General features: G+C 41.5%; 3 non-coding genes across 3 annotated transcripts; all 3 read right to left on the bottom strand.

Moving 5' to 3' along the window:
* Positions 1-3,076: 3,076 nt before the first annotated feature.
* LOC148998964 (U1 spliceosomal RNA) lies at positions 3,077-3,235 on the bottom strand. Its single transcript, XR_016171074.1, has one exon. It is a non-coding gene; the product is annotated as a U1 spliceosomal RNA (small nuclear RNA).
* Positions 3,236-6,999: 3,764 nt separating this feature from the next.
* Positions 7,000-7,159, bottom strand: LOC148998963 (U1 spliceosomal RNA). The gene has a single exon (XR_016171073.1). It is a non-coding gene; the product is annotated as a U1 spliceosomal RNA (small nuclear RNA).
* A 1,077-nt stretch (positions 7,160-8,236) lies between these two features.
* Positions 8,237-8,430, bottom strand: LOC148998962 (U2 spliceosomal RNA). Its single transcript, XR_016171076.1, has one exon. It is a non-coding gene; the product is annotated as a U2 spliceosomal RNA (small nuclear RNA).
* Positions 8,431-26,274: the final 17,844 nt, after the last annotated feature.

Genomic DNA, 26,274 nt, shown 5'->3' with positions numbered 1-26,274 from the left:
CTTTGATGATCCATCAGTATACAGTACAAATTGGCAGGAGCATTTGCAACATCTTCAACTTGTGCTAGAAATCTTACGGCAACACCAGCCATATGCTAAGATGAGAAAATGTTCATTTGGCAAAAAAGAGGTCAATTGTTTAGGGCATATCGTCTCTAGCAATGGACTCTCAGTGGATCCAGCGAAGGTACTTGCCGTTTCAGCTTGGCCAGTTCCTACAACACAGAAAGAGAGGTTTTTTAGGATTAATAGGGTATTACCGTAGATTTGTTAAAGGATATGCCCAGATCGCCTTACTATTAACTGATCTTCTTCGCAAAGGAGAATTCGCTTGGACAACAACTGCAGAACAAGCATTTTGTCAATTACAAATAAGTCTTGTACAAGCTCCACTATTTGCACTGCCTAATTTTTCAGAAGCATTTGTGGTTGAAACCGATATGTCAGGAGGAGGCATAGGAGCAATTTTATCACAACAAGACCATCCAATTTCTTATTATAGTTGGAAATTATCAGCAAAATTACAAGCATCATCTACTTATGCGACGGAAATGTTTGCGATTACTCAGGCAATTACCAAATGGAGACAATATTTGTTGGGAAGTAAATTCATCATCCACATAGATCATCGCAGCTTGCGTGAGCTCACCGATCAGATCATACAGACGCCGGAGCAACAATATTGGGTAAGTAAATTGCTCAGCTTAAATTTTGAAATTCAGTATTGTGCAAGAAAAGAAAATCAAGGCGCCGATGCTCTATCCAGAATACCTCACCTCTGCACTCTCGTAACAATTTTTCCTTCCACCGGCTTTTTGGAAGCTCTGCAAACAGAGACATTGAATTCTACCGAATTCAAAGAAATACTAGAAGGAATTCATCTCAACTCAGATGGATACCAAGATTATGAGAAGAGAAATGGTATTCTATTCTACAAGGGACGAATTCTTCTCCCAGCAACCTTGGCCCTGCGCCATCAATTCTTGAAGGAATGCCATGACTCACCTGCAGGTGGTCACGCTAGATATATGCAGACATTAAAATGCCTGACTGCAAATGTCTGGTGGACAGGGGTAGCCAAAGACGTTCGCTGTTACATCGCTGAATGTATAACTGGCAAACAATAATCTCCAACACAGACTCCAGCAAGTCTCCTTCAACCACTTCCAGTGCCGGACAGAGTTTGGGAACATATCACCATGGATTTCATTGTGGGACTTCCTTCTTCTCAAGGAAAAACAACTGTCATGGTTGTAGTTGATCGGTTGTCTAAATACGGCCATTTCAACTCGTTGCCGTCGGGATTTACAAGTATACAAGTTGTTACAGCCTTCATCTCTGATGTGGTCTGCCACCATGGGCTTACTCAATAATTAGCGACAGAGATTCAATTTTTCTCAGCAACTTCTAGAGGGAACTCCATTGTCTTCAAGGTCAACCTTATCATACAGTACCGCCTACCACCACCCGCAAACGGATGGCCAAACTGAGGTACTTAACCGAACTCTTGAGATGTATCTTCGTCAATTTGTTTCCGAGGCCCCGCAATGATGGAGTAAATATTTAGGATGGGCAGAGTTGTGGTATAACACTCCTCACCATTCTGCCATTAATACCACACCTTATCAAGCTCTTTACGGCCGACCACCACCAACACTGAATCGGTATATCCCACGCTCCACCACCAACGCCACTGTTGAGGATGAGTTGCAGAGTCGTGAAAATATTTTAGCCAATTTGAAAGCCAGTTTAGCCAGAGCTCAAGAATGCATGAAAATCCAAGCTGATAAACATCGCAGGGATAAAGTCTACCAGGTGCGAGACTGGGTTTTTGTATGCTTAAGACCCTATCGTCAATCCTCTGTGGCACAATGACTGAACACTAAGCTGGGTCATCGATATTATGGTCCTTATCAAATTCAAGAGCAAATTGGAAAGGTCGCATATCGGGTTGCCTTACCTGAGGGATTGCAAGTCTTTCATGTGTCGGTTCTGAAACCATGCACAGGTGAACCTCCACCGTTTGCTTCCACTATCGAATTACCCCCACCACAGCTTCAACCTGTTTCCATACTTCAAACCCGACAGGTGCTCACGGATGGAAAGCCTTGCACGCAATTGTTGGTTCAATTGTGCAGCCTGCCTTTAGAAGATGCCACCAGGGTAGACCATTTGGTTTTTCAGCAACAATTCCCTGCTTTTCACCTTGCAGACAAGGTTATTTTTTATGGGGAAGGGAATGTTACACGCCACCAGCACCTTGCCACTCCACTTGGTCCATCACGTACATCCACTCACCCAAATAGACTCCCTGCCTTTATGAAAGAATATACTTTCTAGAAGAGGATCTCAAGTGGTTATCATTAGAGGGACGAGATTGCCTCAGCCCAAGTGGTTATTATTGGAGGGACAAGATTGCCTCAGCACATATCAGATGTAACCGTTTCATGTTTTCAAATTTCTTTAAATTGTAAGAGAGCACCATAGTTCAGTATGAATAGATCGAAGCTTAATCTCTATCCCTCAATTCTATGTTTCTAATCCTTCTCTCCTGTCTCTAAACTGCTTCTCTTCTTCCTAATTCTCTCTAGATCTGTAACAGATTCACATCGAACTATTACATCATAGATCAAATCAAAACTGTGGCAACCATAACTGAAAACACCCTTGATCTTTTTAAAAACAAAAACCAAAGAACACGGAACAAAATCTCTATGAGATCTATGGCATTTAGATATACTCAATGATTTATGAAGATGGAGAGGCACATGGGAAGGCATTCAAATTTCAAATCATTAACAACACTGACCAGTTACCATGAAAAGTCTAGAATCTGCATGATCACCTCTCAGGCCCTGCTGGCCATATATAAAAAGCTATATATAAACTAAAAGTCATTATAATTTTTAAAAAATAAGTTAGCATTGTTTGGGAACTGGGAAGTCCTTCAAGCAAAATCAAATAAATTAAATAGACATTTTTTGGGAAACTCTGTTGCTGCTTCTTACTTCACCTCACCTATATCAAAGAAATCCAACAGAACCAAGATAACTAACTTCAGTCGACAGACAATTGGTAGGGGACGCGCGCACACATACCTCTGCTGCTACAAATTATGATGCACACTCTCTCACTTGGGGAGATGTTAGGCCTGCACCTCTCCAAAGTTCTATGGAGGTCACTGACCTAGACCATGGTCCTCTTGATCAGCCATTGACCACATCTATGTATGTTCTCCTAGGCCTCTGCCATATCTATAAAATCTTTCTACCATTGCACCTTTTGAGCTGACTGATGTGGGACTATCAAAGCCACAGCCTCGGGCGGTCTGCTTCCCAAATAGAAAGGAAGCTACTAGCATGGCCAGAATTTGACAGGGATAAGTACTGGCCTTCTCCATGTCAAAAAACCCTTAGTAGCAGCTGATAAAAACATCATCACCTCTGATATGCTATGAAGATATCCTCCCTCCATCTTCCCTTTCTTCTATGACATTTGAGATAGGTGCTCAGCTCCATGGTTGTTCCCATCAGGGGTCTTGTCCATTGAACGAAAAATTTAACCATAAAACCAGAGAATAGTCGAATGCAGCTACAAAAAGATGAAAACAACTGAAAAGTTCTTCTCAATGGTTCAATTTTCTTCTATTTTGTTCTCAACCTAACAATTATATTAAGATCATTGTATCTATAGTAGAAATAACCCAACCAACCAGAAGTTTAAACTACAACAAAACAAGAAATCAGCGTTCTTGCATAAGCAAAAACTGAAGCACTTGTCACAAAGAATCTACTAGCTGAAGACATAGATAGCAGATACCATTCACCACAAGCATACACAGCCACCACTGTCTCAAACATAATTAAATCTTTTTATATTCAGTATCTGGATTCTGGACTTACCAACAGCTTTGGCGAGCTGGCCAATGGAATTTAACAGGGCACGCTATTCAATTAGAAAACAATTTATCCAACAATCAAATTCACATGATATTGTTGATATGGAATAGCCAATAACCAAAGGTTTTGTTATTCGGAAGTCAACACTATTTTGGATTTGTTTGGAGTATTTTATTTTGAGCTGAAGTTTTTTTTTAAGGAGTCTTATTTGGTATTTTATTCCTTATCTTATCCATTAGGAGTTTTGGATAAGAGTTTAATCCAATATGTAATGGGATACGATCAGTAAGGAGATCCCAATTGGAGTCAGAATCTACTTAGGCTATAAATAGCCTCATCTTGCATTGTGATTTTCAGATTTGATGAATGACAATATTTGATTGTGAATTGCTTGAGTGAGTGGTAGGGTTCCTTTGAGGGGGGGACTTTGCAGTTGTCTTTGAGATTCTTAATTTGATTCTAGCATTCAAGCAAGTTCTAGAGATTGATTCATCAAGTCTAGTAAGCATTCAAGTAAGTCCAAGATCCCCAACCCATTCCCAGCTCTTTCTCTCTTGTCCGCAACCCTCCCCCTGCCCTGTGCATCCTTCCCCAAGTCCCTACCTTGCAACTGCATCAATCTAGCAGCCTTGCCTAGGTTACACGACTCCCTAAACCCCTTCCTCTAACCCCCACGATCTCGCCAGCCCCTGCCCCCACTTACCGTAGCACCCGCTGGCCTCCCTCCTCCTCCTCCTCTCCCACAGTAGCCACATTCAAACCCCATTAGGACACCCTAACTTCCACCCCTTTCACTCCCATTAAGATCACAGGAGGTCATAGACTCAAGTCCTACAAGTATTTTCTGCATTTCTGTGGAACGTATTTTCTGCATTTCTGTTGCATTCCATTGACTTAAAAATTCTGTACTTCATCTTAACCTTCAGAATTGCAGACTTTTTTTTCAAATCGGAAATTAAAAATTACAAAAGGATTCAGATATGAAGTTAAGTTTTAGAAGGCTCTAAGACCCCCTTAAAAATCCTTAAACCCTTCTACCTTTTCTGGGATTTCCTGGGCAAGCCCTGGGTCTAGGGAAATTATTAAAATACAAACTCTAGACCTGGTTTAGATCACAATTGAGTCACATAACATTAAATAGATTCCAGCTTCAAAAATATTCTAATAATTGATAACTGAGAAGTAAGAAAAAAATTTAAAATAATATTAATTAAACATCAAAAAATAAGAGCTAGTTTCTCCAATCTAAAAGAATATCTCATTTGGAAGCTTGGAAGTTCAACAACCATTAAAGAAATCAACCCTTAGATGACCATCAATTATATTTGTTTTACACGCTTTTCACCTAGTAACACTGTAGCTTGTCTCCAGATGGCTTGGAAACAAACTATGCTTCTTGCCTACAAATAAATTTATACTAAAAAAAAACCTTTGGAAGCCCCATCCAACTCTATAAGAAAAACTGAATAAATCAAAAAACCAAACAAGGGCGTCAAAGCCAACCACTAGCCCTTTTCGGTTCAATAAAAGTCTACGGATTTGCATCTTATTTGCTAGAACTTCTATGTTATTTGGATAATTATAGAAATTGAGAGTTACTTTGACTTGAGCATGGTAAGTCAACTCAAGGTGAAATCAATATCTCCATAGCTACAACAACATTGACATACCATTGATCCAAATATCATCCTACCACTGCAACAGCCATCTGTCATACAAACCTCAAGCCATGCAATCTCATCTATATAGCCTCAAAACTGAAATTGAATACGATGGCATGGTGAATGTAACATGCTATGAAATGCTCCTATGGCCCTCTAGTCTATCTGGTCATATGCTTGCCAGCTAAAGTTACTCTCCATAGCCAAAAAAGACAAAGCCAGTGCTGAAAAGCTTCCATGCAAGCAGAGTTCAAGGGGTAATTTTTCTCTGCAACCTTACCCCAGCAATTTGTTGCTAGGTGTTTGTCTCGACGCCCACACCTCACGCTACAACTGTGGTCTGCCGACAATGCTTGCCCCTAGTTACTTACCATAATTTGCTGCTATATTATTTGCTAGTCTTTCACATCTTCTACAGTTGCTGCCCTACACTGACAACTGTGTGGACACCAATTACAATACTAGTATAATGCATCCATGCCAAATAGGTACCCTCTCATGCTATGATCATCTCACAAGCCATTCTTATTTTTTCTTCTGCCCCCATCTTTTGCACATCTCCAACATTCTCACTCTCCATCAATCTCAAGAACAATAAGCAGGTATGGTTGAATTCTAAATGCATCAAGAAAATATTAATGCTTGGCTATGCATTTCAATTTTGATCCAATCCCTTGGATTTCTTCTCAGCAAGATTGTATGTTTTTAGCAGCTCAGAATTCATCTGTTCAGCTTGACTGGATGGGACAAAACCTTTGCATACTCCAAAAGTGGCCAGGGCATTAGAGTAGTAAACACAAACTATAGCAGCTGAAAACCATATTATACTCCTGTGATAAGGTTATACTAGTCAGTGAGGATCACAAAATTTCTGAACTCTGAGGATGTAAAATAAATGGATGAACATCAAAATCCTCATCGCATCCAATATGAAACAGATGAAAGAAAAAGAAAGCCTACCCATAATGATTGCTATTCTTGGAAAGCGGATAAGGACTGCATCAAACAACAGAAAACAGTGGATCCCTTAGAATGATCTATTGTACGAGCAAAGAGAGGATTATATGCACGAGGTAAGGCAACCAGATGTTTGTCATTCCACATAGAATAAGAGGCTGGGGGTAGAAGTATCATGGAACATAAGAGTGTGGTAGCATTATATCGTAAAATGATAAAACAATTATCTACCATCAATGAAGAGTCCGCTCCTCTTCAGGGTTTAATAACCTTCAAAAAGAAGCAAAACAATTCTACCATCAATGAAGTTGGAATCATGTTTAAACCATGCAAAAACAACACAGGAGACTCACTATTGAAATTCCTGTTAAGATCATTATACCTTCAATTTCAAACATTGCTGCGGCTTCCATGGGTCGATTCCGTTGATAATCAACACAAACAGACGTAAATCAGGAAAACTTTGAGGGATACTAGATTGGTAGGGGCCGCGCGAACGCGTACCCCCTCTGCCATAAATTATGACGTACACTCTCCCACTTGGGGAGATGTTAGGCGGGCACCCCTCCCAAGTGCAATGGAGGTCTCCAACCTAGGACATGGCCTTTCTTGGTCAGCCATCGACCCCGTCCAGGTAAGTATGTTCATCATATAGGCCTCCTCCATATTTATATCCTCTTTCTACCTTTGCTTCTTCTGAGATGACCGATGTGGGATTAAAAAAGCACAACCTCAGTCGCTTCGCATCTCTCCTATTATTTCTCCTTTCCCGAAACACCTTTGGGCCCTAGCAATACCGAATTCATGTCTTCCTGTGTAAATGTGTAGATTTTGGCTCTGGAACAAATACCTGCTTCGGATCTTCCCTTTTTGGAGGAGTATATCCGCCCAATGTGAGTGGGGCTTGAGTTTTGTGTCTAGAAACAGGCTTTTTATGAAGCAACGAAGCAAATCGGAGACGATTCTGCAAGGGTTTTCAAGCTGTTACATGCGTCGCCGTTAACCGTTTATGTTGAATCTTTCCGCTTCTATATCATTTTATTAACTGTTAAACGTTACTCGATAGCATTAAATGTTCCCTGAAAGCATTTAACTAGAATTGATGGGGTGCGCCATGCTCGTGCAACTAAGGGTGTCAATTGTGTATCGAAACCGTTTAACCGTACCGAACCGCGCCGTCTAAAACCGCACCGTACCGTACAGTACATACCGAAACCGAATTTCTTCGATACGGTTCCGATTTTAGGTACTCATACTGTCGATACGTACCGAGACCGTACCGAATTGGTACCGTACCAAATTAAGAGATATAAATTGTAATTTTACAATTAAAACACTTAACCTTTTCCCTATCCTTAATTCCCTATTTTAATTTTTTGTTTCATCATTACTCTTCTTCTTAGATTTACTTGTTTTGTCTCTATTAATTAGATTTATTTGTTTTATCTATGTTAATTTCAAATTATATCGATTGGTTGATCACAATTTCATTAGGATCTTAATGAACTAATCACAAAAGTGGCATAAGTTCATTTGTACCAAAATTGTACCGCATTAGATACCTTGTTTAAACCGTTTTCCCATACCGATTTAATACCGAAACCGTACCGAACCGTTTTTGTAAATACCGGAACCATACCGTACCGAATTTAAACGGTACGGTACGGTTCTGGTTTTCAGTATTCAAAATTGGTACCGTATCGAATTGCCGAAACCGTACCAATTGACACCCTTACGTGCAGCAGTGCAACGCATAGGCGACGCATGAGAACTCCGGCAGCAAGCTACCGTGGTGAGCCCTCCCCCTAGAAAAATTAATTTAATATCATGTGGGTCGATGACCCACGTATCAGATATTAAACCGATAAGAACAGATACTACACTTGATCTTAGCCAAAAGGCCGAGAAAGGTTCTCAGCTGTTTTTTTATAGGAGTCTTATACCATGCATTTTCTATTTCCAGTGGATGTGGGACTATATTGATATTCACTGTGTTATCAATGTTGTGGTTTGAACCCATGAACCAAGGTGAACCATGCGACCCAATGCGTTGGGGTTAGTTCTGATTCATGGAGTATGTGGAGTACGTAGGACACTTCTCAGCAGAATACTTGCTGAGAAGAGCGCCTCATAGTGATAGCCAGCTGTCATGGAGGACTTCTCAGATGATCTTCCTTTTAAGTGCCTGACTAGTCACATCTCGGGTAAAGTTACGTCGTAAGAGGATTCTACATATCTTCTTCCAGACGTTAATTAGAGAATTAATTCCAGCATTGAATGCTCTAAGATTCATTAAATGCTCATTTGTCTGCAAGGAAACTTCTCATTCGCACAAGGCTTCCTCGAGTATCGCACTCTTACGTTTTGTCTGCCAAAGTAAGGGATGTATGTCACGTCCATGTCAACATGATTCTAACCACCTGATTTGGTGGGATTGTGTACAACTGTCTTGAAGCTTCTTCGGGAAAATTGGGCATATGACTTGCTAATCAAACTATTCATTAGAGGCCATCGCCACCCTCCCTTGGGGATCAAGATATCCAAGGGCTACAATGCATCTTCACCACCTCAGAGGTATGAACGTGATATATACACAAACACTCTATACAAATTAGGGTAAGTTAATGAACATTAACTTTGGTCATTACTCTCCTGCAACTACCCAAGAAGACATTCTCTCTTTGTCTTCTGGAAGCATTTAAACCTCCCTACAATGATTTGTGTTCATCAGAGTCTAACTTAATCATTGGAGGTGGCTTCCTCTTATTAGAATCTGACTTAATCATAGTTCACCTTGGTTCAAAGGTTCAAATCACAATGTTTATAACACAGTGATCCTAAGGACAAGGGATTTATTGGCCAACTATGGTGAAGGATGCTCAAGATTACGTTCACCACTGTGAACCATGTCAACTACATTCATCCATACTGAGAGCCCCAACAGTGTCTATTCCAAGTCCAGTGCCCTTTGCACAGTGGGGGATGGATCTCTTAGGTCAATTCCCACCTGCTTCAGATGGTAGAAAATTCTTGATTGTTGCCATTGATTACTTTACAAAATGAGTTGAGGCAACCAGTTGCAACCATCACAAAGAAATAGATGGAAAAATTCACCCTCAACGAAGTTATTTATTGTTTTGGCTTGCTAAATATCCTTTTGATAGATAATGGAACTCAATTTGATAATCCAGCTTTCAAGGAGTTCTCACTAAAATTATCACATTGGCTGTAGGAGGGCTGCGCAAGAGCTTATCCTCAGTGCGATGGGCAAGTCGAAGTTACCAATCGCACCCTACTTGATGGAATCAAGAGACGTTTGGAGGAAAGTCATCAACAATGGGTTGAAGAATTACCTCATGTTCTTTAGGCCTATAGAACTTCATCAAGAACACCAATGGGGGAAACACCTTTCAAATTATCTTTTGGTACTGAGGCTTTGTTTCCCGTAAAGTTGTTAGCAGGATCACTCAGAGCAACCCACTATGCTGAATTAGCAAATGAAGAGGGTCTTCAGGCTAATTTTGAGTTTGTTGATGAAGTTCGAGAAACATCATTATATCGAAATATAGCTTATCAGAAAAAAATTGCAAAGTATTATAATTCCCGAGTACGCAGTAAAAGTTTTCAGCAAGGAGACTTAATCCTCAGACAAGCTGACATCTCAGCCCCAAGAGGAATAAAAAAAATTATCTCCTAGATAGGAAGGCCCCTACTTGGTCATACGTGAGCTTCTACTTGGGACCTATAGGCTTAGAGATTTGAAGGCTAATAGAGAGCTTGCCACGTGTGGAATGCAATGCATTTAAAGAAGTTTTATCAATGAGCAAGGAATATGTCTTAAACAAGTAAGAGTTAACAATATGTTCACTTGTTGATTACTTATCTTGTATTACATGTACATTCTCTCTTTGTAAACATGCATTATTAGAACTATTTTCAAGAACATGTACTTAGTCATTTTTATGAGAAAGAAGATATCAACTGTGAAATCCCCCAGATTTCTACCCCTTTAACCCGTGGTTTCAAGACCAAGAACTCGGGGCTCGAGTCGGCGGCAACTTTGGGCCATTCAAGTCGAGCCGGAAGGTTTGGAAATGGAACCAATGTTGGTAGATGACCCTTGTGATGATTTGACAACTCTCCTAGAGTTTAAGAGAAGGTAGAAGATTAATCACGATGGTATTAAAAGGGTGATTTTGGAACATCCATAGATCAACGATGGAGAGTCCGAGATTGACAATATTAAGGTATCAAATCAAAGATTGTCGAAAGACTTTTCCAACAAGCCAAAAATCACTGGAATCGGAATTCGGATGGGGGTCCAACTATGGACCGGTAGGTTGGGCGGTTGGGTGACCCAACCCCCACCCAGTTTTTAGTTCCGGGGCTGAATCATGATTTTGGTGTTTTAAACCCTATTTTAGGTTGTAACTCACCCAAAAAAGCATTTTTTTATGCTAGAACAAGGCGGAGGCTTTGGGAAGAGGAGAAACAAAGGAGAAGAGTATTTCCATCCAATCAAAGGTGCTCTACGACTTGGATCATTGCGGGAACGTTGAAGGAAGTGAGAATCCTTAAACCCTTCTCTTTAATCATAGTTGGTGGGAATTTCTCTTCTCTTCTTTTGTGCTATCTTGAAAAGGAAGAGTGTTCGGTATCTTGGATGCTCTCGTTTTCTTGTATTGATGTTTCCCTTGAATATGAGAGTAATGGTACGTCCCCTTGTGAAAGATTTTGCATTTTGACTCTCCGAGTTGCCATGGACGATTTAGGAGAGCCAATTTGGGGTTTTTTTGATCTAGATTGAATTAGATCAAATTGAAGGTACCCATAGGATCCTTTTACTGTCAATTAGACTTTCCCAAAGTTTTGTTTTGATTCGACTTCGAATCGATGGCAAATTAGAGACCATTCACTAGTGAGGTTGAGAACTACCCTTTTTAAACTAGTGGTCAGGATTCTATTTTTGTGAGAAGATTTTGGGATATCCTTTGAAACCCAAATTGACTATAATTTGTGATTATTAATTCTCTTGCATGAATAGGTTTATGTATCTTTAGTCTCCAAACTTGTGGGAGTGAATTCTTGAACTTTTGACAAAATAATCAAGTAAAAGGTGATGAATATACTTAACCTTATCTTACATGTATAATGATGTTAGTTAATTTTAAGTACTGGCCTTCTCCAACTACCAAGCAAGGCAGGCTCTTCAACAAGAGAATCCAGATCCATGGGTTTAGGGTATGGATCATGGACTTCTATCCGGACACTCCACAAATTTACCTGGCTAGACCTTCGGGTTCTCAGACCTGCAATACGGATCCCGGGTTAGAAATACGGGGGTTGTTACACTTCTACAGGGACTAATGCCTCAGTACCATAGGACAATTTGAAGGGAGTTTAAGATTCTCTTTTGAATCACCGGGGTTGCCTCTTTGTTGATCCTAAGTGATTCTCAGCAATGTTGCGATTGATTCCTGCAATGTCTTCAGTAGACTATACAAATACATCTACATTTTGGGCCAAGAACATTGCCAATTCTTCCTTGAAGTCTTCTTGCTGCTCCAAACCAATATTTGTTTCTCTCTCTGGACGCTTAAGACTCAAAGGAACCTTCTGCAATTTTTCAACTGGTTCTCCTAGTTGCATTTGGATCTTATCTCTGACATCACGCACTTCAACAGTGAGAGTTACTCCTACAAGTAGAGTTGTTGGTTGCTTCCTGATGAAATTAAGGTAACATGTCCTAGACTGTTTCTAATCAATCTTGCAGACTCCCATGCCTTTGGCTATTGGGAACTTCATCATCATATGTCCTGGGAGAAATTATCGCTCCCATTGCAGTTAGCATTGGGCGACCCTAAGTGACGTTATAGGCTGACAAGTTGCTCACAACCATGAACATGGTGGGATTCACTTGTTGGGGGAGGGTTCCCACAGTCAAATCCAACTGTATATTTCATTCTATAGTGGTGAAAATTTCCACAAAGCCATAAAGTAAAGCCACGGTTGGTTGGAGTGCTTCATGGTCGATCTTGAGTAGTCGGAAACCATCTAGAGACAGAATGTCTGCTGATGATCTAGTATCGACCATGACTCTATAAATCTTATGATTAGCCAACCTAACCTTGATCACAATGGCATCCTCGTGTGGAGTATAAACATCCACCAACTCCTTCTCAAAGAAAAGTGATTGGTTCACTTTGAACAAAGCGTGTCACTCACCGAGGGGTCAACGACACCTATGACATGTGTTCCTTGTTTGATCTGTCTTAATGACTCGGAGTGGGCCTTCCGAATATAGTATTAATTCCTGGGAAGGTCCTCTGTCACATCCTCCCGCCGGTACCCTATCTCGGCATACCCGAGAGTGTGATCCACAGCCAAGATCGGGTATCGAGTAATCAACCTCCCACATAAACAATAACATAATCATGAACAATAATAAACGAAGTGCGAAAGATAAACCATAGATCCAAATAAGGAAAGAATGAATCATATATAAATCAGAGTACTAAATATAATCAGAGTGTCTAAATCAGATAAGTAAAGTGAGGCGAAATCCCACTCTACAACCAGCGGAAAAGTAGTTCTAAAAGAGAATAAATAGGATAGAATCTAATCCCAATAGTAGGTACAATAGGTAACTAAATTGTTCACAAACTTATAGACAATATCCCTATAAGTATAGATCTCATAAACGGCACAAGGGCACTTCCACTCTATGGTCGGACTAAGCATCGTACGGAGCATAACCACTCGCGGGATCTTCAGTGTAATTGTCGTAACCGCAATCACCTTCCTGTAGATATGCCTCTTCTCCTTGCACTTCTTCATACGAGCCGTCATGATATTCAGAACTTGGAGAATAGTCTAACAAACATTGTACAATAAAGGAATGAGTTTCAAAGAAACTCAGTAAGACAGTTAAATCCATAATAACATAAATGGCAGGATTTCAAAACAAACATAAATGCAATATGTTATGAGACAAACAATGAATGTATGAATCTAACTCTATATATGCTGGTCTCTATTGGCAGACATGCTTTAAGTCATAGCACCGTACTTCTTTAGGAAAGTCTCAATCACTCATCATCAGTTGGTAATGGGTCCGGCATCCCTCGGGACATTCCATGGCTGGGGGTTAAGTCACCTCTCTCTCACATCACCATTGGTCTAAGTACTGGCGCATGTCAGGGTTAAGCCTAGCCAAATGCAAGTCTTCTACTTAGTTACATCAAGTCAGATCCAGATACGTCCATTCCTCGTCCCTGACGATCCTTTCCGGTATCCTTCACACTAGAGTCCTCATAGTCCCTGACTACGGACTCATCAACCCTATTGATCATCCACATATGGTAAACGGGAAGCTCTCACGTCCTCTCACGGGTTGGTTACCGGTCTTGAGCGCCCGTGAGCCCAAGTCTATCCATATGCAACCCTCCAATAAATGGCCCCCACAATGTGATTCCTGTCCTCTCACGGGTTGGTTACCGGTCTTGAGCGCCCACAAATCCCCATTGCTACCACGGGTCGTTCGGTCTCAATACCCCTCCGATTAGGGTCTGACATAACGGGACATCCTAGCCAAACACTACTAGACAGTCCTAAATATGTCATCTAACAGTTTAGGAAGGTGTCCAGAGGGCATCTCCGGAAACATCCCATAATATTCCCGTAGTAGTCCAAGGATAGAAGTGTCAAAAGGACACCTCTCCTTTCCAAACCATACTTAAGCATACACAAGCATCAATTCATAACATCACATATATGGTAACTTCATATATGGAAAGAAATCAATAATTACAATCAACTTGTATATAACCGGTAAGTAAATCATACATGAGTCAATTCAATATAAATAAGTAATGCTACCGATATCAAGACAAGATTACCACAAGAGTATAACATTATAAGAATCTAATTAAAGAAATAAATTAACAAGATTCAAATATAGAAACTAAGATATGCAATTTATGTTGTTAAAGAAGTAACCATCCTTACCTTTTATAACTTGCAAAGGAATCCTAAGAAATCAAGTAAGATCTTGACAAACTTGAGAAGGAGGTCCTAAACAAGTGTATACAACATATTAGGAAAGATCCCTAACAGAAAAGATACCAAAACATCCAAAACAGACCAATTCTGGAGTTGCTGTACTCATTGGTCGATTGGATTGGTCTATCGCCCAATCCATCGACCAATCAGTCGACCAATGCAGATACAAAGAGCCTACAAAATCAGAGTTTTAAGATATAAAATCCGAATTTGGTGGTTCAAAAGGGTACTAATCAAGGGGTAAACTACATTAGTAGTATCCTAACATATAGGGGACCTCAAAACACTAATCGAATCAAGTCATCAAGATACAAATTAGGAAACAAAAAGTTACCATAATTAGATCAATCATGGTTCTTGAAGAATTCAAGATAGAAATCATAGACAAGAACAATAGGAGAATGAATCATTGATTCAGATAAAGATATCATGGAAGGCATACTTAGATCTTCAAGAAAATAGACCTAAGAGCATAAATCTAAATAAGGAAACAAAACCTACCATATATGTAACTATCATGATTCATGAAGAAAGCATGGTATGGTAGAAGAGAAACAACTAGAGATTGATAGATCATGGATCATGAAAAGAAAACACAAGCAATTGACTACTAACATGATCAATATAGTAGATCTAAGAAGATCAGAATTCAAATCAAAAGATGAACAAAGACAAGATCATGATTTGATCATGATTCCTTCAAAAGCTTGCAATGATCATGGTTAAGATCATTGCATTAGCCATTAATCCTTAGGAAGATCATGAGAGACAAGTCCAGAGATGTTTGCAACAGAGAATGCAGCATCTCCTCTACTGTCTCAACTCAAAAAGGAAAGAAAAACAGAGATGGAGGAGAAGAAGAGAGTGTAGACATACCTTTGATGCAAAAGGAAGAGTTTTGACGAAGATCCGTCAAGAAAAACACCAAGGATGCAAGGGAGATGACTTGCGAGGTCTTTGGTTCGTTCCAAAGAGTTTGGAGGCAGAAAATACGAAGTAGACTCGAGATTGGACTTAAATAGAGCAAGCAAGACCTAATTGCCAAAGACAAGACCCATTGGTCGAGTGGATTGGTCGATCGGTCCAGTCGACCAATCAGTTGACCAATCGATTCAAAGAACTCCTAAAACAGGAATTGAAGACCCAGATCAAATCCAATCCTAAAGGGGTTTTGCACACATATCAAGTGACTTACCTAATAGGTAGAAATGCCTTCAAACCATGATAGAGAGCACTCCAAGTCCATCAACTAATCCGATCTTCATCAAGATTCAGTTTCCATAAATAGAACCTCATCATCAACTCTCATGCCAACCCGACCCCCCACCCCCCCCCCCCCCCCCCCCCCCCCCCCCCCTTTTTTCTTTCTTCCCCCCTCCCGCCCTACAAAAAAAAAGGTTTCCGGGTCAAGGTTAGGGCTGGGTTTTACATCCTCATCCGTAAAACCCAGCCCTAACCTTGACCCGGAAACCTTGTTATTTGTAGGTCCGATGACCCGAAGTAAAGTAAGAAGTCAGCTTTGGGCCATCCCAAAGGAGGACTTGGTGTCCGGCTTTGAATCCATGAGAGTTGATGATGAAGTTCTATTTATGGAAACTGAATCTTGATGAAGATCGGATTAGTTGATGGACTTGGAGTGCTCTCTATCTTGGTTTGAAGGCATTTCTACCTATTAGGTAAGTCACTTGACATGTGTGCAAAACCCCTTTAGGATTGGATTTGATCCTGGGTCTTCAATTCCCTGTTTTGGAATTGCTGTCAGCATTGGTCGATCGATTGGTCGACTGGACCAGTCGACCGATCCACTCGACCAATGAGTGCTGTCTTTGGCAATTAGGTTTTTCTTGCTCTATTTAAGTCCAATCTCGAGTCTACTTCGTATTTTCTGCCTCCAAACTCTTTGGAACGAACCAAAGACCTCTGTAAGTCATCTCCCTTGCATCCTTGGTGATTTTCTTGACGGATCTTCGTCAAAACTCTTCCTTTTCATCAAAAGGTATGTCTACACTCTCTTCTTCTCCTCTATCTCTTATTTTCTTTCCTTTTTGAGTTGAGACAGTAGAGGAGATGCTGCATTCTCTGTTGCAAACATCTCTAGACTTGTCTCTCATGATCATCCTAAGGATTAAAGGCTAGAACAATGATCTTAACCATGATCATTGCAAGCTTTTGAAGGAATCATGATCAAACCATGATCTAATCTTTGTTAAACTTCTGATTTGAATTCTGATCTCCTTGGATCTTCTATATTGATCATGTTAGTAGTTAATTGCTGTGTTTTCTTTTCATGATCCATGATCTATCAATCTCTAGTTGTTCTCTTCTACCATACTATGTGTTCTTCATGAATCATGATAGTTACATATATGGTAGGTTTTGTTTCCTTATTTAGATTTATGCTTTTAAGCCTATTTCCTTGAGGATCTAAGTATGCTTTTCATGATACCTTTACCTAAAGCAATGATCCATCCTCCTATTGTTCTTGTCTTTGATTTCTATTTTGAATTCATCAAGATCCATGGTTGATCTAATTATGGTAACTTTTTGTTTCCTAATTTGGATCTTGATGTCTTGTTTGGATTAATGTTTTGAGGTCCCCTATATGCTAGGATACTACTGATGAAGTTTACCCCTTGATTAGTACCCGTTTGAACCACCAAATTCGGATTTCATATCTTAAAACTCTGTTTTTTTAGGCTACTGTCTGCATTGGTCGACTGATTGGTCGACTGGACCAGTCGACCAATCCACTCGACCAATGAGTACAACAACTCCAGAATTGGTCTGTGTTGGATGTTTTGGTATCTTTTCTGTTAGGGATCTTTCCTAATATGTTGTATACACTTGTTTAGGACCTTCTTCTCAAGTTTGCCAAGATCTTACTTGATTTCTTAGGATTCCTTTGCGAGTTATAAAAGGTAAGGATGGTTACTTCTTTAACAACATAAATTGCATATCTTAGTTTCTATATTTGAATCTTGTTAATTTATTTCTTTAATTACATTCTTATAATGTTATACTACTGTGGCATAACCTTGATAACAGTAGCATTACTTATTTATATTGCATTGACTCATGTATGATTTACTTACCAGTTATATACAAGTTGATTGTAATTATTGATTTCTTTCCATATATGCAGTTACCATATATGTGATGTTATGAATTGATGCTTGTGTGTGCTTAAGTATGGTTTGGAAAGGAGAGGTGTCCTTTTGACACTTCTGTCCTTGGACTACTACGGGAATATTATGGGATGTTTCCGGAGATGCCCTCTGGACACCTTCCTAAACTGTTGGATGACATATCTAGGATTGTCTAGTAGTGTTTGGCTAGGATGTCCCGTTATGTCAGACCCTAATCGGAGGGGTATTGAGATCGAACGACCCGTGGTAGCAATGGGGATTCATGGGCACTCAAGACCGGTAACCAACTCGTGAGAGGATAGGAATCACATTGTGGGGGCCATTTATTGGTAGGGTTGCATATGGTTAGACTTGGGCTCACGGGCGCTTAAGACCGGTAACCAACCCGTGAGAGGACGTGAGAGCTTCCCGTTTACCATATGTGGATGATCAATAGGGTTGATGAGTCCGTAGTCGTGGACTATGAGGACTCTAGTGTGAAGGATACCGGAAAGGATCGTCAGGGACGAGGAATGGACGTATCTGGATCTGACTTGATGTAACTAAGTAGAAGACTTGCATTTGGCTAGGTTTTACCCTGACATGTGCCGGTACTTAGACCAATGGTGATGTGAGAGAGTGGTGACTTAACCCCCAGCCATGGAATGTCCCGAGGGATGCCGGACCCATTACCAACTGATGATGAGTGATTGAGACCTTTCTAAAGAAGTACGGTGCTATGACTTAAAGCATGTCTGCCAATAGAGACCAGCATACATAGAGTTAGATTCATTCATTCATTGCTTGTCTCATATCATATTGCATTTATGTTTGTTCTGAAATCCAGCCATTTATGTTATTATGGATTTAACTGCCTTACTGGGTTTCTTTGAAACTCATTCCTTTATTGTACAATGTTTGTTAGACTATTCTGCAGGTACTGAGTATTATGACGGTCCCTACGAAGAAGCGCAAGGCGAAGAGGCATATCTCCAGGAAGGTGATTGCGGTTACCACAATTACACTAAAGATCCCGCGAGTGGTTATGCTCCGTACGATGCTTAGTCCGACCATTGAGTGGAAGCGTCCTTGTGCCATTTATGAGATTTACACTTATAAGGATGTTGTCTATAAAGTGGAGAACAATTTAGTTACCCATTGTACTTGCTACTGGGATTAGATTTTGTCTAGTTTATTCTCTTGTAGAGCTACTTTTCCGCTGGTTGTAGAGTGGGATTTTTGCCTCACTTTACTTATCTGTTTTGACACTCTGATTATATCTAGTATTCTGATTTATTTATGATTCATTCTTTCCTTAATGGATCTATGGTTTATCTTCCGCACTTTTATTATGATTGTTCATGATTATGTTATTGTTTATGTGGGAGGTTGATTACTCGATACCTGATCTTCGGGCTGTGGATCACACTCTCGGGTATGCCAGATAGGGTACCGGCTGGGAGGATGTGACAGATTGGTATCAGAGCCCAAGGTTCGAGGAGATCCTAACCACAAAAGACAATAATCGAACATTCCCGAGTCATTGATCTGAAATGACTCTTCTACTCTTAGAAGTGAATAATAGAACACTGAATTAGAAACTTAACCTTTGAGGCATAACAGAACATTTTCGAATAACATACCATAATTATACTTGAACAAATGTCACTAATGCAAGGAAAAGAAAGGTGCATAATATACAATAATTAAGTGAAACAAAATGAACTTCATTAATTTCAAAAGTTTTTACAACGATTACATCCGAAATGCATAAATGGAAATCCTAGGGTACAAATCATCTAGGTGATCTTCTCCGATCTCTCGTATGCTCCGAACTCCTCCGCTAGCCGAGTCACCCGATGCTCTATCCTATCCCGTCGTGACTCCATCCTCTCATACATCTGCTCCTGTATGACCTCCATCCTCTCTAGCATGGAAGTCATCGATCTCATCTCGTGCCCCAAGATCCGAAGTCTCCGGAACCGCATGTGAAGGGCCACCCGCCTCAAAGTGTGATGAAGGAAACTCGTGATGCACCGGCTCAGCCTCGTGCATATCCGCATCATCTCCGGCCTGATCATCACTATCGGGACCGATATCCTCTCCTCCATCCTCCGACTCCCGATCCTCATCCTCCGATTCCTCATCATCCTCACCCTCCGGACCAGAGATCTCTCTCGATCGCTGCAGTCTCATCCGACGAATGGTCCGAGTCCCAATAGAGTATCCCCGTGGAACCGGTGTCCACCGGTGTATCCTCGAAGCTCACCCCGAAATGCCCGAAGATCAAGGTCGGTAGCCTCCCGTAGCAAAGGTTCCGCATGCTAGGTCGCATAACTAAGTCCAACGATGACCTCGCTGAATGATGTAGGAGAGATCGATCTCGAAGCCCATGTAGATGCGGTAGATGACTAAGGCCTCCATCACCGTGACCCGATGGTGATGTCCGGCTTTCGGCATAATGTTTCGGCCGACTATGCGACCGATAATCCGTGCGAGAATCCGTCATCCGTCCGCTGGTCCACGGAGTGAAGCATCGACGGCTATCCCATAGCGTAGAGCATATCTCGCGAAGCTCGTACGGCATCGGATGGCTGTCCGGATCTGCTCCTGCGGGTATCCACACACACTGCTGTGGATAGTAAGGAACCCGCAAGATCTCAGCCAGTGCTCGAGTGGAGAAGCGAATCTGAGTCCGAAAGACCCTGCTCCTGAGGACAAGTCTAAGTGGATGTCCTTGGCCTCGAGCCTCCTCTGTGTAGGTAAGGTTGCTGAAGAACAACCTCACTAGCTCCGGGTATACCGGCAGATCCTCGGTGAAGAGATGAGTCCACTGCAATGTGTCGAATCTCTGCCGAATCCTAAAGACTCTGAGCTGGCGTAAGTGAAGTAGACGTCCCATCTCGATATTGCAAGAATCTGAAATAGGCCTCGTACAGGAACTCGGCCCGAGGTGTGTCAAACACGTCCGGTCTCCTAACCTCCTCTCTAGGCTCGAAGGAACCTGACCTCTGCCCCTAAGAGCACCTACAATGCGACCACGACCTCTACCTCGTCCTCGCCCTCCCCCTCGCATAGTGTGTATCTGTGAAAGAAACAAGAGACAATTCCAGTTAGTGCTACCTTAAGAATTGAGCTAAAAGGGTATTTTCGTAATTTTTCGGAAAATTTCAAATTTGGGGGAAATTTGATTTGAACATACTAGCATGTGCGCAATACTTGGAATTTCATGTCTATGAAGTTTGTTTGATGAAAATCGATCGAAAACTTGGATTAAAGCGAAAACTTCAGCAAGAAGGAAATTTGGGGATTTTGCAATTTAGGTCAAAATTGGATTTTTGAAAAGTTGAAAGTGGTTAAATCAAATTGTATGGACCTATCTACAGTATCATCTTGAGCATGTAGCATTTGATCTCGTGCGAAAATTTCAAGCGGTTTGAGAGAAAACGAAATTTTTCTAAAGATAACGATTTCGGTATGAAAACGTTGCGAGATGAACACCAATATGTTAAAACTTGTTGTCTATGCATGGCATTGTGTTTAAAACCTAGGGAATATGTTTCTAAGCATTCCTGAGCATGATTTCTAGCATTGGATACAAGCAAAGCATGGTTTTGATTGAAATGCAAGCATGAGAAGATGAAAATGGAAGAAAGAGTAAGAGATTTACCTTGTTTGTGATGATTGTGTGTTGTTGTGTTGTTGTTGAAGCACCAAAACACCTCAAGAACACTTGTGAGAACTTTTGGAGACTTTCCCTAGAGCTCTCTCACCTTTGAAAGAAGTTAGAATGAGGTTGGAATGTGGAAATGAGGCTTATAATGCGAATTTTCGCATTCTGTCTGCATTGGTCGACTCATTGGTCGACCGGGTCGATCGACCAATCACTCGACCAATGGTCACGAGACCTCTTTTGCTGTTGAATTTTTGGAAAATGTGATTTTTGCCTTATGGATTATTGTTTGATGACTATATGGATATATTTAAGCATGATTTAAGTTTTCAAATCATTTGGACTTGTGGTTTATGTTGAAACTTCGAAATTTGGTATTTTGATGTTCTCGGTTTTGCAGAATGGTTAATCTGAGAAGTGGGCGTGGTGAATCCAGTGGTCAAGGAGGTGGTGAAATACCTCAAGGAGGTGGTGAAACACCTCATGGAGGTGGTGAGATACCTAATGTTGATCAGGGTACCCATGAGATACCTGGTGCCCCGAATGTTGGAAGTTTCCGAGATATTGCCAATATTATGGGCAATATGATGCGACGAGCAAGCGGCTCGGTTCAACCAGGATGTTGGTGGGTTTCATGACTCGCATAATGAGACCCGAGCTGGTGCTAATGTGAATCCTCATGCCGCAGATCCCGAATGCGGGAGGTTTAGCTGGAACTCCTCATACTACCCTAATGGAGAGTTTTCCGAAGATGCAAGTACCCACTTTCACTTGGAGTTACCAAGGACCCCTTGTTTCCTAATAAGTGGCTTCGTGAGTTGGAGAAGGCTTTCCGACATCTGCAATGCTCGGAAGCTCGAGAAGATTCTGTTTGCTTGACGAAGTTGCAACAAGAAGCTGATGCATGGTGGATCTCCACTCGACTGTTTTGGAAGGTTTGCATGCGGGAGTTGTAACTTGGGAGTTGTTCAAAGAGGCTTTCTGTATGAATTACTTTCCCGAGGCGGTAAAAGATGCGAAGGAAGCTGAGTTCATGATTCTTACACAAGGATCTCTGTTTGTGTTGGAGTACCAACGAAGTTCAAGGAGCTTCATTTCTTTGCTCCGCATTCTCCGAAGGATGACCTCGCCAAAGCAAAGAAGTTCTTCAAAGGACTGCGCCCTGCCATTAAAGCTTACCTCACGAGTCCAGCCTGTAGTGAGCTATGCTCAAGTGGTGCGAGAACTCGAAGAAGTTGGAAGAAACAGAGAAGGAAAGTACTCGTGTGCAAAAGCCCTGGCAGTCAAGGAATTCTGGTTCGGTGGATCGTAATGACCGTCGTTTTGTGAGACCTACACCCTACCCCACTCCTACCTTTCAGCCTAAGAGTGTAGGTCGAACACGGGTTTTCAGCAGCCCGGCCGGTTTAGACAGATATGGCGGAAACCGACCACCAGCAAGTGCAAGTGCAAGTGCAAGTGCAAGGCCTTTTGTTCAGAAGCCCTCTGTTGCAGCCACCCCTGTTGGATCCAGTAATCCTGTTTGCTTCTACTGCAAGCAAGCTGGTCATTTCGCTCATGCCTGTCCGAAGCGGCACCTCGCCAGAGCCTGCTCCGGTGGTGAAGAGTGCTCCTGCTCCTCCCTCCGGTAGAGTTTTCAGTATTTCCGTCTTAGGCGGGATCCAAGCCATGAAGTGATTACGGGTACATTGTTAGTTGCTTCTATTTCGCATTTGTCTTATTTGATACGGGTGCATCTCATTCGTTCATGTCATCTCGCATTCATCAAGAAGACTAACCTAATCCCCGAGAAGTTGTCTAGTTGTTTATTGATTAGTACACCTCTGGTCCTGTTGTGAAACTAGATAAGGGGTTATCTAAATGTCCTGTGTTGATTGGTGAGAAGAACTTGGAAGCCAATTTTGTAATTCTTGACATGAAGGACTTCGATATTATTTTGGGAATCGATTGGTTAATAGCCCACAAAGTTGTGTTCCTTTGTTCCTCAAAGAAGATTCAGTTCCATATTTGTGGAAGTCCGGTCTTGGAATTTCAGGGGGAAAAGAGAAGGGTTTGTAAGAAGGTGTTGTCCGCACCGATGCAAGTCTATGCCCTAGTGGATGATGCTTCATCCGAAGGCAAGGGTAAAGTGGAGAAAAGAGTCGATGAAGTCAGGGTTGTCTGCGACTTTGTTGATGTCTTCCCTGATGATCTATCGGGAGTGCCTCCAGACAGGGATGTCGAGTTTTCTATTGATCTCGTCCCTGGTGCCGCTCCGGTATCTAAAGCTGCATATAGGATGGCTCCTACTGAGTTGAAAGAGTTGCAAAATCAGTTGAATGAGCTCATTGATAGAGGTTTCGTACAGCCTAGTGTGTCACCTTGGGGAGCTCCGGTCTTGTTTGTCAAGAAGAAAGACGGTAGTATGCGCTTGTGCATCGACTACCGTGAGTTGAATAAGCTGACCATCAAGAATAGATACCCGCTGCCCAGAATTGATGATCTCTTCGATTAGTTGAAGGGTGCAGTTGTGTTCTCAAAGATTGACTTAAGGTCTGGATATCACCAATTGAAAGTGAAGTCTAGTGATATCTTCAAGACAGCTTTCCGAACGCGGTATGGTCACTACGAGTTTAGAGTCATGCCCTTCGGATTGACAATGCTCCTGCGGTGTTCATGGACCTCATGAACCGAGTATTTCACGATGTGCTTGATAAGTTTGTGATTGTTTTCATTGATGACATCTTGATCTATTCGAAGAGCGAAGAAGAGTATGCGAGTCATCTAAGTTTCACTTTGCAAAGGTTGCGAGAAAAGAAGTTGTTCGCTAAGTTTAGCAAGTGTGATTTCTGGCTTAAGAGAGTGGTATTCCTTGGTCATGTAGTTTCAGCCGAAGGTATTCGTGTCGATCCCGAAAAGGTTCAAGCTGTGGCTGATTGGGAAAGACCGAAGTCGATAGACGAAATAAGAAGTTTTCTTGGATTGGCGGGTTACTACGAAGGTTTATTGAGAACTTTTCTCGGTTGGCTGCTCCTATGACTAAGTTGACCAGGAAAGAAGAAAAGTTTGTTTGGTCTGACGCTTGCGAGAAGAATTTCCAAGAGTTGAAAGATAAATTGACAAGTGCCCCGGTTTTGACTATACCTGATAGTTCCGGTGGTGTGACAGTTTATACCGATGCGTCAAAGATTGGATTGCGTTGCGTATTGATGCAACATGGCAAGGTCGTAGCCTATGCTTCTCGGCAATTGAAAGATTATGAGCGGAATTACCCCACTCACGATCTAGAACTTGCCGCTGTTGTCTTTGCTTTGAAGATTTGGAGACATTACCTCTACGGTGAGAAGATTGCCATTTTCACGGATCATAAGAGTTTGAAATACTTCTTTACCCAAAAGGAGTTGAACATGAGACAAAGGAGATGGTTGGAACTAGTCTCCGATTATGATTGTGATATTCAGTATCACCCTGGGAAAGCAAACGTTGTTGCTGATGCTCTTAGTAGGAAGAACCAGAAGAAGACTTTGGATTTGAATGCTTTGAGTTTACCCTTGTTGTCTTATTTTGAGAGTTTTGATTTGGAAGTTGTCCATAAGAATTCTGATTTTATTCTTTCTGCCATGACGGCAAGATCTGGTCTTAGAGATAAGATTGTTGCTCTGCAGAGTTCTGATCAAGAGCTTTTGATCAAAGTTGAGAAGATTTCTTCGAATCCTGAGTCGGACCCCGACTTTGGTATATCCATGGATGGTGCTTTGTTGTTTAGAGGAAGACTGTGTGTGCCTGCAAACGAAGAAATTAAGAAAGAAATATTGAAGGAAGCACACCAGTCAGTCTTTACTATAAACCCGGGAAGCACCAAGATGTACAAGGACTTGAAGGAACATTTTTGGTGGATTGGTCTGAAGGCTGATGTTGATGATTTTGTTGCCAAGTGTGAGACTTGCCAACGTGTGAAAGCCGTTCGACAACCTCCATCTGGATTACTTCGACCTCTTCCTATTCCTAGTTGGAAGTGGGAGGATATCTCCATGGACTTTGTGACTAGCTTGCCTCGGACAAGTAAAGGCAATGACACTGTGTGGGTGATTGTTGATAGGTTGACCAAATCAGCCCACTTCATTCCTATGAAGATCACTCATACTCTGGATAAGCTAGCAAGGCTTTACGTGGATAATGTGGTTCGTCTGCATGGTGTGCCATTGAGTATTGTTTCGGATCGTGATCCTAGGTTCACCTCAAGGTTTTGGAATAGTTTGCAGAAGGCCTTGGGAACCCAATTGAACTTGAGTACAGCTCATCATCCACAGTCTGATGGACAATCTGAGTGGACAATTCAGACATTGGAAGACATGCTCAGATCTTGTGTGGTGGATATGGGTGGTAATTGGGATGAACACCTAGCTTTGGTTGAGTTTGCCTATAACAACAGTTATCAAGCAACAATAGGCATGGCTCCATTCAAGGCTTTGTATGGCAGTACTTGTAGGACACCTTTGTCTTGGAGTGAGACAGTTGAAAGAAAAGTCTTAGGTCCTGAAATGATTGAAGCTACGAGTGCTATGGTAGATATGATAAGAGAAAGGATTAAGTCTGCCCGAGTCAAGACAGAAATCTTATGCTGATAAGAGAAGGACCGATTTGGAATTTCAAGTTGGAGAGAAAGTATTTTTGAAGGTTTCACCAATGAAGGGTGTGATGAGATTCAATGTTAAGGGGAAGCTTAGCCCTCGTTACATTGGACCTTTCGAGGTTTTGGAAAGGTTGGACCTGTTGCGTATCGATTAGCATTACCTCCGCCTCTTGCTGGTGTTCACAATGTGTTTCATATTTCGATGCTCCGAAAATACATAGAGAATCCGGAACACATTTTGCAGCAAGCACCTGAAGGACTTAGTGTTGATTTGACCTACGATGAA

Source organism: Hakea prostrata, unplaced genomic scaffold (assembly GCF_041222555.1).
Source record: "Hakea prostrata isolate BN-2017 unplaced genomic scaffold, UWA_Hpros_2 contig_82, whole genome shotgun sequence".
NCBI lineage: Eukaryota > Viridiplantae > Streptophyta > Magnoliopsida > Proteales > Proteaceae > Hakea > Hakea prostrata.
This window is presented reverse-complemented; position numbering and strand designations above follow the sequence as displayed.